The sequence below is a fragment of the Microcaecilia unicolor genome, chromosome 6, assembly GCF_901765095.1.
Source record: "Microcaecilia unicolor chromosome 6, aMicUni1.1, whole genome shotgun sequence".
NCBI classification, from domain to species: Eukaryota; Metazoa; Chordata; class Amphibia; order Gymnophiona; family Siphonopidae; genus Microcaecilia; species Microcaecilia unicolor.
The window spans coordinates 231,767,400-231,780,683 of NC_044036.1; the positions used below are offsets into that span (position 1 = coordinate 231,767,400).

The following is a 13,284-nucleotide window of genomic DNA, read 5'->3' on the forward strand; positions in this document are numbered from 1 at the left end:
TCCAGCTTCTTCCTTATCACCGCTTTTGTGAAGAGGGACTACCTCCGCCGTTCTCCAATCCTTCGGTACCTCTCCCGTCTCCAAGGATTTATTAAACAAATCTTTAAGAGGGCCCGCCAGAACCCAGACATCACATACATTGTGACCCCCTCCCCCCCATTGCTTTGTTAGACCATATTTGAACTTTGTCTGGAAGTGGAAACTGGAGACGGGTGACTTTGGAGGCTCATGAAGATATTTTTGCACCATCACCAGTTCTATGGTCTAATTTTGCTTCCCTTTCTTTCTTTGGCTTTTAAGATCCAGGTTCTGCGAGCCCTCAAAAGATGTGTTGGGCGGCACATTAGATACTCAGCAAGAGGAAGAGGGATGATTAAATAGGACTTTTTCAAGATCACTGGCATGCCTAATGGTCCTGAGGGCCATTGACTGCACCCATGTTGCATTCACCAAGCCATTTGATAAAGAAATCCAGTACCAGATCCACAAGATGGGATACTCGCTGAATGTTCAAGTGGTCTACGATTCAAACTTGAAGATCCTTGATGTTGTGTCACACTTTCCCGGGAGCTGCCATGACTCTTATATCCTGGCAAAAATTTGTGGAGGGGAGATTCGGACAAGGGTGGCTACTTGGTGAATGCTATTGTCTTTTAACGGATATGGCAGGGGGGACAGAGGGGTGCATATCCATCCCTGTTTAAAAAGTGGGAAAGATGGTGACCTGAAGCTTGAACACTCAACGGCCCAGCTGTCCTCTGAAGTTCAGTTTTTGTTCACTTGAAATTTCCTCTCTGCATTGCAGTTGCCTTAACAGAGGAAGGGGACAATGGGGGGTCAGCCGCCGATGACCAGCGTTTTGTCCCCTGTGCAGCAAGTGTGGGACCGCTGTGTGACGAGCTGCCCACAGATGACTGGGTTGATGAGTCCTTTGATTAGCGCCGACGAAGGAGCGTCGATGCTCTTGGAACTGGAAACAACTTCATCGCTCAAAAATCATTTAACCACCATGCCCAAAGGAGTGGAGGAGTGAGTTAGGAGTGTATGCTGAAACGGAAGTCGTTTACAGCTTGAACCCGTGTCGGCGGTTCTACTCCTAAACCCTTAAGATTTATCAACTTGGTGTTTTTGGCTCCCGTGGAGGTTGCATTCAATGTCATCTGGAGGGTGCTTCAGGACCTGACGGTGGTACAGAATGACTTTGCTTCAGATATAGTTTTGTTAATGAGCCACATGGATAATCTAATCAAATCCTTTGAGAATATACAGCAAATGAAGTTCTACTGGTTAAGATTTGAAAATGATAAAAGACCAGAAAAATTTGAACAAAATGAATATTGTTACAGATGATTAATATCGAGATTGTTGTTTTCCCAGAGTTCCGGGTATGACTCCTAATGTTTTTTTTTTCCTCTGAAATGATTCCTCTTAATATATTAATTCAAAAGGAGTGAAGCCTGTGAAACTGGGATTACTTTAATCAGCGGGAATTGGATTGGAGATTCAAGGGTTTGTATTGTTAAACAATTTCTGGTTTTAAAAGGGAAAAAAATGAAATCAGGTGTATTACTTTCACTAATATTGGACAATAAGTATGTTTCCAATGAAATTGACGGACTATACACCGTTATGGTCTTGAAGAAACCAACCAGATGATCAATGTGGAATAATGATTTAGATAAATAATAACTGGGGATAATCGGGTTAATACCACGTTTTCTTTGTTTGCTGTTGTTTAAATTGATCTCCTTGTCTTGTTTCACTCTCCCTATTTATTTTGTGGTCTAAGAAAGAGAAAGATTGTATAAAATCCATTTATCTTGTTGAGATTGTTTTCTTCTAATTTTGTTTTAATGTACAGTCATCTCTGTTTTACTGTTTTGCAAGTGATCCTTGTAAAATGAAAAAATTATAAATAAATGATTAAAAAAAAAAAGTGGCATTGGGACTTCAGGGAATGTCCTTTGCTTTGGCTAGTGGGGGGAGAGATGGCACTGATACTGTGAGCACACTAATAATGTACTGCTGTGTTCCTCCAGGGGATGCCAGATATGGGTAAAAGACGTGGCTCGACCCCGCTCGCAGTGCCTCGCACGGAGGCAGACATGCGCTACAATGAGTCACACATCTCGACAAGGTGTACTGTTGAGCATACCTTTGAGGTACTGAAGAGCCGGTTTTGCTGCTTGCATCTTTAGGAGGATCCCTGCAATATGCTGTTCTTAAAGGTGGTGGACATTGTGACAGTGTGCCGCATGCTGTATAACTTCACACTGAAGCATCAACTCAAGATCGACATAGTAATGCCATCACCCCCCCCCCCCCCCCCCCGACATAGGATCTGATATTACCAGGGGAAACACAGTGCGAGGGAAGCTAATCCAGGAGTACTTTGCCAGATTGACACGGCCTGTGTAGTTCGCTAACACTTCTGCACGGTCTTTGGTTCAATGAGTATCTGTTCAGGTCAAGGTCTGCCAGGAGACTATAAATGCTGTTCTGACAGTTTTAGTATTACTGGAGGGGGGAGGCGTGGCGTGGCGTGGGACAGAATACAATAATTTCTAATAAAGTTTTGTCGTTGCCTGGCAATGCTGTCCTATGCAAGCATATTTCTAATACAATAATAGTTCTACAAAAATCAAGTGTTCTCTGTGAAACAGTAAACTGTATTGGGTGGACAAGGAGGAGGGTAAACAGGGATAAAATACAATACTTTAGAATAAATACAATTTTGTTTGGTGGTCTAGCAATGCTGTTCTTTGCAAAATTATTTCAAATACAATTACAGTTCTCCTACAAAAATATCTTTCCAAAATGTACAATCACACCAGTAAACCTCTAACCATAACCAGCAAAATATTTTTGGGAAAATGTCACGCAAACAGTTGATCTTCACCATGTCCCTTACTGACTGTCAAGCAGAGCTGTTTCCCTGCACTTTTAAAGAAAGAAAGAAAGAAAGAAAGAAAGAAAGAATGAACCATTAGGTACGTATGTTGCAAAGCAGTGAATTGGACAGTATGGGGTGGGGGGGCATCGTTGAACATTGGGGGGGACACATAAATACGTCAACCTACCTGCTGCTTGTAGGATGGAGCTCTGACAGGCGACATATGGTACAGCCATGGAGTTTCCTGTGAAAGTACAAAAACAGGTGTTGGTGGATCTTGCTTTGGTTTGGGGGGGGGGAAGGGGGGAGAACCCTGTGGCAAACAATTCACAGCATACCATATCTGAGGATAGAAGGGCTCGAGGGTAAGACGAGTTGAGGGGACGGAACCTGGCTGGTAGTTCCGGCTATTAAGAGAAAACATATTAGAAGACTGGAGACAATTAAAAGTGCATGTAATGGTGGGGGGGGGGGGGGATATGAATATACTAGTCACAGAAGATACTTACTATTGGGAGAAGGGCTGGGACACGAGGGTGGGAACGGATGATGGCTGGTAGTCCTAGTTGTCAAGGGAAAAGATAACAAGGGTGGAGGCAATTAGAAGAACACATAATGGTTAGGGGGGGAAAGAATATGTGTGCGTGGGACAGAAAAAGGAATTGATAAGGAAAATGTACTTATTGGCTTGTGGGAATTACCTGTGGGGTCATCCTGCAAGCCTTCGCACGTCAGCTCCTGGCAGAGGCCCTGAAAGAGCATCTTCTGCTGCTGCTCCAGAAAATGCCTTTTGGCTCGCTGCTGCTATTCCAGGAAATGATGATCGGCTTGCTGGGAATGCCTTTTTAGTTGCTCATGCAACTCCATGAGATGGTTCTCCACTCATTTGTTGGAGTTCTGTAACTCCTCCAATAGTATATTGCCCACAAAGTTCTGCGACTCACATGGGGTTACATGGCCGAGCTGAAGGGTCACAGTTTCCTCCACCGGCTCCTCATCCTCTCCTTCCTATGTGCGTGTTAGTGGCCGCACACCTTAGCGGGAAAAAATGGAAGGGTGAAAATTTACCTTCAAGCAATTTACACATACCACTTCTACCCTATTTCAAGATTCCCGCAACACACATGCCTGTCTGTACTCACCTTCTTGGTCGTTCTGGCTGCTACATGGTGCTGTAGGCCCTGACACCCCTGTGGATGTCCCCCTACAAAAACAAACAAAAGCCAGTTGAATAACAACTAGCTGCCCCATCAACCACCACTGCTACTGTTCCATTCCAGGATCCCCATGGCACATCACGTTACTCGCCGTCCTCTCTCTCCTCCATGCTAGTGCATGGGGCCCCTTGCTCAAGCAACCCTGTGGGAGCTTCCAGATGTTCCGCTACAAAGCCAAACACAAGCCAGTTTGATCACGACCACCAGCGCACCATTGTTCTCACACTCACCACCACCTACTCACCTACACACACAATAAACGCAACTCTCCTTCCATTTCATTAATGGCCTCCTCTGACATGTCAACACCACCACACATGCCCACTACCTGCTCGCAGCCAAGGGTGAGCAACACAGCCTCCTCCAAGGGAGTCATATTCAAGGCACAACGAGGGCCCCCCTCCCAGTACCCTTCACATGCTTCCACTGCTTTCGTGCCTTGGATTTGACAAGACCCCGGAAATCTTGCCACTGATGCTTGCACTGCTCCACAGTGTGCTGTCATCTGGGTCCCCACTTTGGGCCATTATTTCTTCCTCCTGCTGGAACACACCATGATTCATGTTGTCCTCCATACTTTCCTAAAAAATAAATGAGAAAAAAAGATCAGGTGATGTTAGCACGAAAAAAAAAAAAGATTTGCAGAAAAACAGCTATCTCCACCATGAAAAAAAGATTTGCAGACTTCAGTCAGCAGACTGATAAAACTGCAGGCTTTTCCTGCAATTTAAGCAAAGCACTGAACAGTGGCATGGCAAATGGCAGTCAGCAGACTGGTTGAAATCACGGGCCTGTAAATATTATGTTCATGCTATTCTTATGCGTGACATATATTACACATGCATAGGACGCACATCTATGATACGATCTTCATTTACATGCATACAACATATGCGGCGCTTAACGTCTGTTTTGCAAATGGCTATTGAGCCTTGTGCTTGCAACCTCGCTACTATGAATTTCAACAGGTTAATGGGACTTTCATGCATTGGCCATTGAATTAGCGTGTGGCTCATTTGCATGTGATTTGAGCATCACTCATTTTTTCAAAATCGCTAACTTCTTCCATTGACCTTAACGTTTACAGTTCTTTACTTTCATGCATCGGGGCCTCAGAGTACTGCACTTCGCATGGAGACTCTTCTTTCTGTCATAGCCACGATCCAACTATACGAGTTTCTCACTTCATTGGACTTAAAGGAGGCTTATTTTCATATCCCAATTTGGCCTCCTCACAGGACATTTCTCTGGTTGCGATCCTGGGAGTTCATTTTCAATTCAAGGCCATGCCTTTTGGCCTTGCCACTGCACCTCACACATTTTCAAGAGTTACGTTGGTGTTGGCAGCCTTTCTTCACCGGCAAGGGATCCAGGTACATCCTTACCTGGATGACTGGTTAATTCAGGCACCTTCTTATTAAGAGATGCTTTGCAGTACATGGTCCTGTTTCTTCTTTCTACTCTGGGTTGGGTGCTGAGTTACAGCAAGAGTCATCTTACCCCTACATGTTCCTGTTTCTTCTTTCTACTCTGGGTTGGGTGCTGAGTTACAGCAAGAGTCATCTCACCCCTACCCATACTCTGGAGTTTCTGGGAGTGTGCTTCAGTACCCAGGCGGGGAAGGTTTTCCTGTCTCAGCATCATCAACTCAAGCTCAAACAGCAAATTCTCATGCTTCTCTCTGCCCGTGGGCATGGGATTATGCTCAGGGTCTCAGTTCTGTGGCAGCAGCTTTGGATGTTCTGCCTTGGACGAGTTCCACGTGCGGCCCCTACAGTCGTCCCTGTTGAGCTGGTGGTCTCCAGTCTTGGGGACTTACGACCAGCTGTTGCCATGGAAGCCTCAAACCTTATGGAGTCTGACTTTGGTGGCTTCTTCCTGCACACCTCAAGTGGGGTTGCCCTTTACAGACTCCCAGTTGGTGTGTTCTCACTTCTGATGCCAGCCTCTTCAGTGGGGATCCTATTATCTCCACCACTGTACAGGGCCGCTGGTCGAGAGTGGAGGCTTCCTGGTCCATCAACAGATTGGAACTTTGAGCTGTCTGGAAAACTCTACTAGCCTTTGTGCATCTTCTTCATGGGAGGCCAGTGCGCGTGCTCTCTGATTCACAGCCATGTCTTACATCAACAGACAAGGAGGAACAAATAGTGTATCTCTAGCCGAGGAGGCATGTCTTCTTTTTCAGAGGACGGAATTGAACATTCTGATGATTTCATCGTCTCACATAGTAGGTTCACTGAACTCGCAAGCAGATTTTCTCAGCAGTCTCTGGACCTGGGGAAATGGCAGCTGTCAAAGACTGCATTTCACCTCATTTCTGGTTCTGGTCCTGGTCGTCATGGCACTTAGACTCCGTGCTCAAATATACAGATTCTACAGCTGCTTCAGAGAGACTCCCTAGGTACGGATGCACTGGTCAGCCTTGGCTGTCGGACGGCCTCCTTTACTTGTTTCTTCTGTGGCCTCTTGTGGGAAGGATGTTGCACAGGATTGTGCGTCATCCTGGGAATGTCGTTCTTGTAGCACTGGACTGGCCCAGACATCCTTTGTATGCAGGAGTCTCTTTCTCTACTTTTTTGACTCTGGAGTTTCCATATGGACAATTCTGTCCTTTTTGCTGAAGATTGTATCTCCTTTCATGTCAATCAGACTGTTTCTTCCTTCTTTTTCCAGAGTGGTCTATTCTGCAGAATGCACTTCTCTGCGACTGTTGAATGTGAAGCGCATCCTTATCCACTATCTTACTGCTACCAATGATTTCAGGTGGTATGATAATCTTTTAGTCCTCTTTGCGGGACTCCAGAAGGGTTTGCTGGCCTCCAAAGCAACAGTGTCTTGATGGCTTAAGGAGGCTATTTCTTCGACGTACTTTCTGAGGGGTAGATTTGCTCCCATGCACGTCAAGGCTCTTTCTACCAGGTCTTTGGCAATTTCTTTGGCAGAGATATGTCAGTCAGTGACATGGTCTTCTTCGTTCTGTCATAGCCTTAATCCAGCCAGGTGAGTTTCTCACCTCATTGGACCTCAAGGAGTCTTATTTTCATATCCCAATTTGGCCTCCTCGCAGGAAATGTCTCTGGTTTGCAATCCTGGGAGATCATTTTCAATTCCATGCCATGCCTTTTGGCCTCGCTACTGCACCTCACACAGTTTCAAGAGTTATGGTGGTGGTGGCGGCGGCAGCCTTTCTTCGCCAGCAAGAGATCCAGGTACATCCTTATCTGGACGATTGGCTAATTCGGGTGCCTTATCAAGAGATACTTCACAGTACACAGACAGTCCTGTCTTTCTTTCTGCACTGGGTTTGGTGGTGAATTGCAATACAAGTCATCTCATTCCTACCCAAACCCTGGAGTTTTCTGGAAGTGTGGCTCAATACCCAGGTGGTGAAGGATTTCCTGCCTGAACATCATCAGCTCAAGCTCAAACAGCAAATTCTCAGGCTTCTCTCGCTTTCCTGCCCGGGCTCTTAAGGATTGCTTGTGTTCATCCCATTTGTCTAGGACGTAATGGATGGAAAAATTAGTTAATTACCTGATAATTTTCTTTCCTTTAGTCCCAGTGGATCCATCCATAGCCCGCTCTTCTGTGATGGTTTCGGTTTATCCGTGTTCTATGTAATGTCAGGGTATTTGTTTGTTGTGGTTCCATTATTTCTAACAGCAGGAAACAGAAGAACAGTGACCCTTGTGGGCACACACAAACCAAACAATCGCAACAAGGGTGACTAAAGAAAGAGCAGCAGACAATGTTCAACCCAACGTCTTTATTATATCATCCAAGACTCGACATGAATTGTGTTTCGGCCCGCTAGGGCCTTCCTCAGGAGCCTATAAACATATATATATATACAAATTAAAATCAATATGAATATAGATAAAACATATATACCAGAATTTTCCAGTTGATACAGTGTGCATAGATGGATATATAAGCAAATCGGTATGTGGGTCACATATACTTGAAATCAATGTATTATAATACAAAGACATAACAAAGTTAAAAAAGATTAAAAAAAAAATAATGGTAGTGATAATGATAATAAAAATAGAAATTTTAAAACAACCTTAAAATACATAAGAGAAGAATAAGTGCAGTAAAATCAAAATAAACCAAACATAGAGGCCCAAGTAATACCTTTATGTGGATGTCTGCTGTAATCAAGCTAAGCTTAAAGCTATGCAGATGGAGTACAATGTTTAAAAAAGTGAAAAGAAAATATGGAGCGATAGCTAATACTATATCTTCCTTTTGAGTACATATATACTTAGTATAGATATTGAATGTAACATGAGTTTAATCGGTAGGAAAATGTAAACAAAACATGCTATATAGTAAACCAGATGAAAAATTGTATACAAATATGGCAAACCTGAGGTATATAGTGATGAGTCAGATTGCTATGTCTCTAGCAAACGATCAGGTGAGATGGCAAGTGAATCAAAATGAATCAGCAGTTATAGGCATCCTGAACAATGCATAAAAGTGATTATTATGAGAGTGACAGAAACTTCAGCTGTGCGCTATAGTGAGGAAGTCTCTGAGCCATATTAATAAAAGGAACATATAGCCATAAATTTAGTAGTAATAAAGCAGTCTAAAAAATCCAGGAAATATCCAGTGTGCAGTACCAGTAATGAGCGGATGTAATGAAAACCAGTAAACTGGTGATGTTAAGAAGGTGGGAAAAAACCGCTAAAATAAAGTAAAGTGACTGAGAATTGTAAACCCACTTAAACAACAAGAAAGAAAGAATAGGCACAGTGCATTACCTTGCTGCTTGTTTCAAAGTAAATTGCTTGGCCTTCCAAGAGTGTAAAACATGGAAAAGAGAGCCGAAGCTGACCCTGCCATTTAAAACTCTAGGGAGGACTATTGTCACCACAAAACTCTGTGACGTGTGGAGGGTACGTCATCATAACAGGATGATGGTAGGACAGGGGGAAAACTGAGACTGCACTGGTGAAGCAGTAAAACTAATGTAGGAATGGGTGAAAAATAAAAAGTTTGTATAAAAAATACAATGAATAAAAAGGTCTCATATCATGTTTTCTGTTATTGTCTCAAATATGTATGCATTGAACAATTAAGAAGACAAAGTATATACATAATTGCCATAGATATGAATATTGTACTGTATTAAAAACAAGAATGCAAATATAGGCATCCTTATTAATACACTATAGAGAAATCCAAAAGTAACTTGAGAAAGTACCTAAGTAAATACTAATAGATAAAATCATTGCATTAAAATACTGTGTACATATTTTGGGTCACAATCATGTCAAAACATATGAAACAGTATAAAAAAATGTTAAAACCAAAGGCTTAAATTTTAAAGGAATGGCGTCAAATCAAGGCCAGCATTTAAGCCATGAGGAGTAATTGTATTTAATTTAAAAATAAAATGTTGTTCTTCTCTTAGAAGTATGGTCATGTTGAGTCTTGGATGATATAATAAAGATGTTGGTTCGAACATCGTCTGCTGTTCTTTCTTTAGTCACCCTTGTTGTGACTGTTTGGTTTCCATTATTTCTAAGGCACAAGTTTTGCTCTTTATTTCTTAGTTCTTTTTCTATCTAGAGGCTAGAGTTTTTTTCTCTGGAAGTCACTCTCTTTTACTGCTTTGTTATTGAATACTGACTTGGTTGCTAAGCGCAGGAGCTTATGAGGCACAACTCAGAGTTCTCTATCTTCACCTGCTGGCAGATGGTCACAACCCATTTGTCTAGACTGATCCTTTGAGACTAAAGAAAAGAAAACTATCAGGTAATTAACTTTTTTTTCATGCTTCAGGTTCAGTTCAAGCTTACGGACAGATGGCTGGACATTCTTCTCAAGAATTTTCAGGTATAATGCAGAATTCGTTGTTCCTTCCATAGTGGCATGTTTTCCAGGTCCTAAGGCAGCAAGGGATCTTCACTGTGTGATTACCTGTACCTTAGTTACTGAATTGATGTGCACTTTTCTGACCACTGACAGGTCATTTATGACCTATGAACTGTATGGCTAAAAAGACTCAAAATGCCTCAGAACTGTATTTTCTGAAAAGCTGACTTTCTGCTGAGAGCTGCAAGGTCGTGCTGACCCAGCAAAGAGCACTCTTCCTCCACCCTGGCAGAGCCGGTGCCACTACTTCTATGTCACCAAGGACACAAGAATGAATATACAGTTTGAAAGCAAAGAGTGTTGATGGTTAAGATAATACTCTGATAAGGCCTAGGTGCTGGGGAAATCCATATAACGGAATGGTGTTTATAATCCTCTGTAAAAGAAAACTTGGACTTATTTTAAGATGCTGTGTTTTGTAAACATTCAGATATCGTGTTCTGTGTTCCAGAACATTTAGATAGTGTGTTCCATTTTATGTAAACAATAGAGTAAGACAGGAATTGGCTGATGTAACAGAGAAAGTAGCCGAGATTGCAAGTTGTAGACTGGATGGGAGGGAGATTGATGTTCATTCCACTATATATGAGGCACTGCTGTGCTGTATTAGAGGAAGAGATCATCCACAGTGAGTGCGTCTTTACCACGGTGATATCTCTTCCTCTCATAACAAATGTTGCTATTTGTTATGGCCTAATTACCTTGCCTAATTACCTACCTAATTCCCAAATTACCTAATTCCTTATTTAACTACCTAATTAGTCTGTCTAATTACACCAATTACTCTGTCTAATTACTTTACCTAATTACTTTGCCCAATTACTTAGCCTGATTACTTTGTCTAATTGCTTTATTGTCTGATTGTTTTGTCATCATCTATAATTGGTAAGTAATAAAGACTTCTTATTTCTGTATAAACATAGTCTCCGTCCTCTCTAATTACTCTGTTCTCTCTGTCAATTCTGTTACACTCTATTTTGGGGATGGCTGGTCCACTGTATCTTGGGGTAAGTGTTAGGAGACAGAAACCCTATTGCCTCACCTGTCCAAATTATTATATTCCTTATGATAAGTGGAAGGATAAGAGGGAAGAATATCAAGGCCTACTCTGGGACTGGGTAGTTATCAGGGGAGGACCATATTATGGCGTTCTCTAAGGCTCCACTATAAACAAAAGATTCCTTTGTTAGAGAAACAGAAAAATGAAGGCAGATAAAAACCATATGGCTTATCTAGTCTGCCCATCCTATACCATCTACTATTGCTTCTTCTCCCTTAGAGATCCTCTGTACTTGTCCCAAGCTTTCTTGAATTCAGATACAATTTTTGTCTCTGTCTCTGTCTCCGCCTCCTCTGGGAGGCTGTTCCATTAATTCACCACCCTTTCTGTGAAGTATTTCCTCTGAATCTATCCCCTTTCACCTTCATCATTTGCCCTCCTCATTCCTATGCTTCTTTTCAGTTGAAAGAGACTCGCCTCCTGTGCATTTATGCTATGTAGGTATATAAACATCTTTATCTTATCTCTCCTCTCCCACTTTTCTTCCAAAATCTGTCCCCATATTCTTTCTGATGAAGACCATTGACTATTTTAGTTGTCGTATCCAGAAAGTTTATAATGTCTCCAAAGCTCCCCTTCCCCTCTACCTACCAAAATAAAAAGAAGAAAAATGGAGCACCTAAGAGTTTTACTCTTAGCTAGTTAGTTTTTTGAAACTCCACAGCTTGCTCCTTTCATCACCAATAAGATCCTGGATAGTCAAACTGTAGAAATTTTGTCCACCACTGACATTTTTTATTACCTCTTCCTGAAGAGACCTAGACTGTTTGAAATACTTGTCATAATGTTTTTGCCTCTTTATATATTTCTGTTAATTGCTTATTGGATACTTCTAAAGATGTTCTTGTAGGATTTCAGGACACTGTGTTTTTTCAAGCGTAAAAGGGCCGTGCCAACCCGGTAAGCGGGGTAAGCACGGCAGGGAGTCGCCTGCCTTCAAGGGCGCCGCACCGGCCGAGTGTTGTATTAAAAATTTAAAAAATAAAAACCTTACTACCGTACCGCATTGGCGCGTCGGCGCCTATGGGCATGCGCTGCTGCCTTCCTGTGCGCAGTGCTCGGCTGTTTGGCACCGCCCCCAGCTCTTCCACACGCCTTGGAGGTCCGCCATCGAGTTATTTCGACCAAAGGAGTCCGTAGAAGAGCAGGATCAGAGTAATTAATTGTTTGATTCCGGTGTGTAACTCTCATGCAGGCCAGGTAAAACAGGCCATATTGCGCCCCCAACTCCTTGAGATCCTGACAAAGGGCAAGAAATGCCTTCCATTTTGCAGAAGTAGTGGAAGCCAGATCGGGAATGATGATGATTTTCTTACCTTGGTGCAGGAGCAATGATTTGCTCTTAGATGCCTGAAGGATTTGCAATGTATGCTGATTTAAGGAGCCGAGCAACCACAGGCCTCAGGAATTTGGTGCTCAACTGTAATCTGCTCGGAGTGCGATGAGCACGGTCAGACTACAGTGGTGTAAAAAACAAGATATCCCAAAATTTGGAAGCCTATTTTTGAGGAATGCCAGCATATCCGAGCCTTACGTTCCCTCAGGTAGGCCTTGTTGCGGTAGTAGATTGAACTTGTGGTATGGCGGATTCAATGGCACCAAGTCGCAGGGTTAAAGCCTCAATATTTTGTTAAGAAGCAGCCAGCTGAGTATGAATATTTAACAATTCCTGGTGCATATTTCTTGACATGGCCATATGGTTGTGTAGCAATTCTTTAATACCTTGTAGTTCCATCATGATGGGATTTTTGTTATTCTCGGTTCCCACCATCTTACCTAGTTTGTTGTGTGAAGAAGGATTAGATTTGAGCTGCTTAGTATTGGAAGAGATGCTTAACTGTGAGTCCAATTTGGTTTTATTCATAGTCGGAGCAAGGATAGAAAGTAGTAAAACTATAAATTGTCCATAGAGTGGATCCAGGTGAGGAGATTAGTTGAGAAACTAGCATTCAGCCGAGGAGTGTGTTGCTCAAGCAGCCAATCTGTTCGGAAGCCAACCAGAAGTCATGATTTATTACTCTTCAGTTTGTCAGATTGCCCCATTACATCTTCAGGGTTTACAGAGATTTGTGAATCTCCAAAGCAAAAAATTCATTTAATCTCTCCACTGTGGCCTTGGCTTCCCTGAGTGCCTCTTTTACCCCATGGTCATCTAGCGGTCCAGCTTCTTGCTTCTAATGTACCCCTAAAACGTTTTTACTTTGTTTTTGCCTCCAAAGCAA

At 42.6% G+C, this 13,284-nt stretch overlaps 1 protein-coding gene across 1 annotated transcript in view; it reads left to right on the top strand.

Annotated features, from left to right (window-relative positions):
• Positions 1-13,284, top strand: part of PNPLA7 (patatin like phospholipase domain containing 7) — a 2,530,065-nt gene that overhangs the window by 946,348 nt on the left and 1,570,433 nt on the right. The window lies entirely within an intron of this gene.